Below are 7,363 nucleotides of genomic sequence, written 5' to 3'. Positions count from 1 at the left end.
CCGATATATTGTTTGGTTTTGAGATTCACAGAATTAAGCTGAGCTCCCTCTGTAACTAACAGAGCTGCCTATTCATGACAAAAATACACAAATAATATTTGCTTGTGTTAGATTCACTTCATCAGCTCTGCAAACATGCTACTTTTGTGCAGGTTCATATTCTTAAGAATTAATTAACTATCAGGCTGCTCATGAGAACAGCAATCACTGGGAGGATATTACAGTGTCCATGAAGGGAGTTGTGAAATTCCACACATCAGCACTGGCAGTGGAAGCTTGACTCAGAGAGTGCTGAGAGCAGGGGTCTACTGTATAAGCTACATTACTCATCCAAACTCCAATTTCAGAGTCTGAAATCTCATGGTAAATTGCTCTGAAAAAATCAATAGGTCAAAAGCCCTGTGTATGCCAATGGCAAAACTTCTGTTGCTTTTGGTAAGCTCATGACTTTTCTGTAAAATAGGGAAAAACCAGGATTGGTATCTGGGGACTAGTCCCAGTTCATTGTTTTATTGGATCCAGAATCATATCCTGCTGTTCCCTGCTGTAAACTGTCCTGGGATCACAATTGCTATTCATCACTTGGGAGAAAAGTCAGTCTTCAGTACCCATTTGTAACATTCAGAGTGCCCAACCAAACTTTTCCTCCTTCTGGAGGACAATTCTCTCTTCTGCTCTTAGCACAGGGTTATGCAGAACTGCCTGGGGCTGTGACCATTGCCAAGTTATTGGCACACTTAATATTTTGCAAAAAAAAGATTCTGCAAAGTATAACACTGGGTTCAGGATTGGAGCCTAATGGGCTTCTGAGTGTCCCAGAGCTGTAGATACAGTTTTCTCTGCAGATTGTTTTTTCAGGTATATTTACAGAACAGTGCTTCTCTACTTTTATGTCCTCTCTGCCATTCACCCATTGCTTTTTTTGTCCATATGGATCTCCATGTATATAACTATTTTGAGTTTATAAAGAAATCTGTAACGTTAACTGATGAAAGGACTTTGTAAATGACAGACTAGTAGAAACATCACAAAAAAGAGCATAGCAATAGCATTATAAACAACACGATAAGCAGCAGAACAACTAAGGAATAAATCTCATCTTTGTTATTCACCTAGTATATGGAGGATATGTGGATAATAGGAATTCCTTTATGAACCGGAAATTAATACTGTGGAAAGAGCTGCAGGGAGAAGAGTGGATGGGATGGGATGGGATGGGATGGGATGGGATGGGATGGGATGGGATGGGATGGAATGGGGTGGAATGGGATGGGATGGGATGGGATGCAGAAGGTCCCGACAAAGACAAGGTAGTAGTACAAACAGAAGGAGAGGAAAGAAATTATATGACTGCCACAGGCAAGAGTTTTTCTTAATCAAATAAAATAAAAGAAAATAGACCTAAATAGTCACCATTTTTACTCAGGTCTTGTCACTGGGTGTCTAAGACAAAGGAACAAATAAATAACAGCAAAACAAATTGAAGTCGCCCACATGTGCCCACCCACTTCCTAAAAACCAAAAACTGTTTCCTGTAGTAAAAACATTAGTTCAAGATTCAGAGTTCTGTAGCTCCTTTATGCCACTCCTGTGGTGTAAGGTAATGGAAAAGCTTCCAGACCACTGAATATTTTTCCCCTGCTGGAAAATCTCTCAGCTTCTCAGATCCAACATTTAAAAACACTTAAAAATCTGAATAACTTCAAGATACCACAGGTGGTCATATCTAACGGTTTAACACAAAGGCCACTAATTAAAGCCCTCTCTGTGTAAAAGGAAAGGCAAAAGGAAATGCTATATATATGTCTCCCTCGCAATAAAAAAAAAAATCAATGGAGACTACAGGAAATTTCTTAGAAAACTGTTGGACAGAAGATTGATTCTTTCCATTCAGTGACTGAACCCACATGGAGGGGCTGAAGTGATGCAATATTCTCAAGGGTAACTGGGCTCTGGCTGTCAGACTTGGGGTAAGAATCACCACTGGGATAAATGTGGTGTTTCCTCCTTTCACTCATTGCTTTCTGCCCTGACTCTCCTAAGTGTTACCACAGTGGTGGCAGTGGCTGTCATCCACTGGGCAATTGCTTTGGGTATCTCCTTATTTCACATCATCCATGAAACAGAAGGTATGTCCAGGGAGGACTGTGTCCAGCAGATCAGAAATATCTGTAATACAGCAGAGACTGCTAATTAGGAAAATAAAAGAAAAAACTTTTGTCTGGTGACTGATGCATCTTGGAAAGAAGTTTGAGAGCAGACCATAGGTCCAAGATCAGTGATAGAGGATATACTGTTTGATAGACTGAATGCCAGCACTAGAGCTGCATGGCATGCCACAGCTCAAGGTATGGGAGGGAGCTGGAGGTTTGTTCACCTTTTCATTTGCTTGTTTGTTTACAGTCAGGACATCCGGTGAAATGGGCAAAGACTGAGTTTATTTTTAGCAGATTTTTACACAGAGCCTGTGCTTGCTGGGGAGTGGTGGGATTTGGGGGCACATCACTGACAGTAGGCACTTCCATGTACGCACACAGAGCTTTAGCTGAGGTAGAGTTACAACAATGCTCAAAGAGAAAGGAGAAAGCAGGGTCTGAAAAAGGAGTAAGGGAAGATAAGAGGATTCGTTTAATGCAGTGGAGCTGAGCTAAAACCTGGATCAAAGCTTTCAAATGATACCATGAAGTTGGTGGAAGCCTGGTAGAACTGGCCCAAATGAGACTGCTAAATAATAAGTGATTCATGCTTATAATTCCCCCTCTCTTTCATCTTTATGTGCTGAAGGTAAGTGAACCCTTATTCCATATTGCTACATTCAGTGAAAATGTAAATAAGCAAGTGTTAAGCTCTGGCTGTATCATAAAACCTGGCAAGAGCCTGACATGTTTTCAGTATTTTCCCTAAAAATAGCAATAAAAAACAAGAACCCAACCAGCTCCAACAGCCATCACTGTCTTTACATATTAAACTACTCTGGAAAGAGCTAGTATTGTCAATCCTTATAAATTACTGCCTCATGGATACCAGCTAGACTATGTCATCATAACCACCTCTCCTTTACTCTAAAAGATCTATCAGTGAATCCAGTTACAGAAAACCTCCCAAGAATGTCTATACATTCTGACTCATTAATTCATCCATTTCCCTAACCGGTCCTCTGATGCCATTTGAAATGAAACTGCTGAAAATACTCCAAACACATTTGCTTCCCTAAAGATTGTTTGATGCATACCACAGTGTTTTCCATCATTTGTATCCACTAAGCTGTGCACTGTCTCTCTCTCTGTTCTGTCCTCCCTGGAGATTAGCAAAGATAAGTTATTTAGGTTTTGATGACTCTGCAGGGCTGCTTTCAAAGTGGCATTTTTTTCATGGTCATTTTTTCTAGTTGAAGAAAATATCTTTCCTTCTGGAACAAACTTCTGAAAAATATTCTGCCTTATATTTGCTTTTCCTGTTAATCTGTATCTCCAATTTTGTAGACATTCAGAAAACAAAACTGGCAGTTCTGAGACCCAGCTTCCTTGGTTTCAGAGCAAGTCCTCTACATTTGGCTGTTGCTTCTACAAACATTCATCCAAACTTTCTGAAGAGCTCTCAGAATCCAGAAAAAGGCTTCAGCATCAACTGCTTCAGTCTGCCACTTGTAACTGCTCAGTGCTGTGTCTGCAGCTCCAGTCTTCCACCATTAGTGGTGCCCCAGAGAGCTGAGAGCTTTTAGGAAAACAATCCTTGTGACCCAAATTTGTTGTGCTCTTGGATCTTGCCAGCCCTGTTTGAAGACTCTTTCTGTTACTGACACAAGTAGACTAAGGCACCAGTTACCTTTGACCTGTAAACCCCTCAATCATCTGCAAGCACAGGGCAGCAGTACTTAGGCAGTGCAAGTCACGTTCTCTGATCACTGACTCACTGTCTTAGAGCATTGTCACATGAATTGACAGATTTCTAGCAGAAAACTGCTTGGTTATTTCTTCCTGCCACCTCTTCTAGCCTTTGATGTGTTGTGTGAGCAGGGGTTCTACCATGTCTTGCTCTTCTGTTGTTAATCAGCAGACTGCCAGGCTCTGTTAGGATTCCACCAGCTGACATTCCTCAACAATTGCATTGTCTAACATTTATGCTCTCTACTACTTGATATGTCAGGAGGATTTGAAGCAGATTGCCTCGTTGTAGTTGTCATTATCCTGAACAGTTTATGACTACCACAGATCCTGTTCTTTCTATGCTTATTCACTTATTTGATATTTTTTCAGGGTCTCAAGAATTGCTCCAGGTGGTCATCACTTCATGTTACATAATCTAAAAATAATATATGATTGTTGCCCAGAATTAAACCCTTAGATTATTTCATTCTTTTACAATGCCATAAATACTTGAAATACCACTTTAAAGTATACTTTAAATGGAGAAGAACATAGCTTTAAAGGAAGTTACAGCTATCACATCCCTTGCAAGAAATTGTATGTTCAATAGAAGCCTAAGCAGCTTTCTGCAAAGAGTATTTCAGTTACTATTAACAACAGTGAATAGGAATAAAAGCCATGCAGGTATCATGGCAAGGGCCATGTCATGTGCTAACATACAGTTCAATACCTTGCTACTAGTGCTTGTTACTTACTGGTTAATTACTACAGAAAAACAAAGTGTGGAGGAGTTTTCATACCTAGAGCTGCTGATGTTTAATTATGGTATCTAAGTTAGCAGCCTCACCTTCAGCTCTACAATGAATGAAAGCAGGGACATTCTTTCAGAGTTACTCTTCAGACCTCTGAATTAGGCTCCTCTCTCTTCTCTCTCTTCTACTCCTAACCCAAGCAGTTCAGCTTGGAGCTGAGCGAAGCATGAATCCCCATTATATCAAAAAATTAACTGTGCCATTTAGTCTCTGTTATCCAGTTTATTCTTAGGGAGTGTTTAAATATCTCATCTTTGTCTCATCTCCCCACCACAAATTATTGTGCAACCTCATTTGGAGAAAATGACAGTCAAACAGGTATGTTATAAATACCTTGAAATGAGTGGAGTAAACAGCATGGCAATAAAGTTTACCAGCCAGCCTCCCTCATGAGATGCTTTTATTGTGTTCAGCTGCAAGTGTCATTCCCCTAATGCTGCCCATTCATCTTGTGCTGGGTTCCAAGTCAAACCTGCCTGCACTCCTGCTCCCTTGGGGGTGAAGAGATCCAGCTGTGGCCAGCACACAGCAAATAAACTGTGTCATAAACTACAAGGGTCCCCCCATAATTTTTCTCCTGACGTTTTGTTTTGTTGCTATGGAGTAGATAATTGCAACTGGACAGTCCTCAAATGCATTGCTTTGGTATGTCATACAGCTATACATTGTTTATTTGAGATGCCAGGGCAATATCAGAGAGATTTGGGGTGGAGAATAAAAACTATGGTACAGTCTAAGCATCCACAGTGGTTCTATAGCTGGAGGCAGAAACAGGAAAATGGAGTTTACCTACTAGTAAACTGAGCAGGGTGAATTTGCTGGTACTCCACTAGCATGATTACATTCAGTGGGGAGGGAAAAAGGTGTATTTGCATGAATGTATTCTATGAATGCAGTTGCTTGGTTTCTCACCCTGATTCAAACTGAGGCAAAAGGTCAGTGAATACAGTGATGGCAGTTCAATATTTGTTTCAATAAGCAAAAAAGTGACTTTACCCTCTGCAATCTTTCAATATGAAGAAAGAATGCCTTATTTTTTTGCACTTAATGAAACTAAATCATGTCCAGCTCTAGAAAGGTCAATAAACCTTTCTGGTTAATATATTTCAGAAATTCAAATCAAACCATCTAGTTAACCTGAAATCCTAAAGCAGACATTTTTACAACTCCACAATATTTACATCTTCTAATCCTGGTACTACAGCAGGCAGAGACTTTTGCACTTCACTATAGAAGCAGCTTTCCTGCTTCTTATTTTTCTGTTGAGTCATGAAGAATTCCCTGCTAGAAAAGATCCAAATACAATTTGCATGCTTCTTTTCATATCCTGGTTAAATTATGTTTTTCATTACTTCAAAAGTTAGCTTAAATGTTCCTTGTTGTCCAACAAGTAAGCAAGTAAGTAAATAAATAAAAAAACCCCAACAGTTTAACTATAAGGGAAAGAAAAACTTCATTCCAGTATTTACCACAAAGTACTCTAAGCAATTGTTTCCAAGCTGTATAGTGGCTACACCCAGTTAAGATTCTTCTCTCTGAACATTTCAGATAGCAATGTTTTTCACCTATTCTGTGTCTTCCAAGGCTTATTTATCTGACCTACTGAGACACCAGAGACTGCCACTGTCTGACTTGGAGAGGTAAAGGAAAGGATGCACTGATCAAACAAAATGCTCTCTCTGTCAGACAGAGATTGAACTGGATGCTTATTTTGCTCCATTCATCTCAAATATGGGGACTTTAGAGAAATTTGAAACTCCACAGATATGAATATGGTACAAGATGGATTTTCAAATACTGCACATATGGCTGCAGAGCTCACTGCAGCAAGAGAGCTTTGTGGTCAAGGACTCATCAGCATTTAAACAGCATTGAACATATGTGCTCATAATAAGTGTATGCAAAATGTTCATAATAAAGTCTGTAAGCTGCAGAGGGAGATGGCATGCTGGTTCTTACATGTGGCTGGATTTCAGGTTAGGACAATTTCTAAGCAATATGACATACAGACTTTTTTTGTGTATGTGTTATTTGGTTTGGTTGGTTGGTGAATAGGCTTCTTTGGTTCCTAGTAACAGCTATTCATCCTGCTGATTCTTTAGGAGTTTCTGAATTATCTGGTAAGATTATTTGAAGCACTACCAGACATAAGCAGAGGAAGGATTAGAAACTCATTGGGCAAGTTGTATGTTCTTATGGTCTAACACTATTTGGTTAGCACAAAGTGTGCCAAGATCAACCCTGACCTTGCATGTCTTTCAACCTCTGTTAAACCATTGGATCTCCCAAAGATGGTGTTTTCTCAAAAAAGATGTTGTCCCTCTCTAAACTCTTGTGTGTTCCAGGGACCTTAGCTTTGTTCTACTGTAAGGATGAGACAGGTAGGCTTGGAAAAGATCATGTATTGGCTTTCCTACCTGAAGGTACTTACAGTGACATAATTGCAGTTATTAATAGTGGTGAAACCATGTGCCCAATCTATAATTTGAAGTAATGTTTGGCAACTTGAGCAATTTGAATCCTGAATCATTCATTAAGAGAGTATTGTTTTTAATGAGTTAGAATTAATTTTTAGATGTCCTGTTATTTTCCTGTGTAATTTAAGCTCACCAGCATTTTTTTGTGTGTGTGTGTCATAATTACATTGAGGCTTATATGCAATTCCTACCAAATGCAAATATATTA

Source organism: Acanthisitta chloris, unplaced genomic scaffold (genome assembly GCF_000695815.1).
Source record: "Acanthisitta chloris isolate BGI_N310 unplaced genomic scaffold, ASM69581v1 scaffold3700, whole genome shotgun sequence".
NCBI classification, from domain to species: domain Eukaryota; kingdom Metazoa; phylum Chordata; class Aves; order Passeriformes; family Acanthisittidae; genus Acanthisitta; species Acanthisitta chloris.
This window is presented reverse-complemented; position numbering follows the sequence as displayed.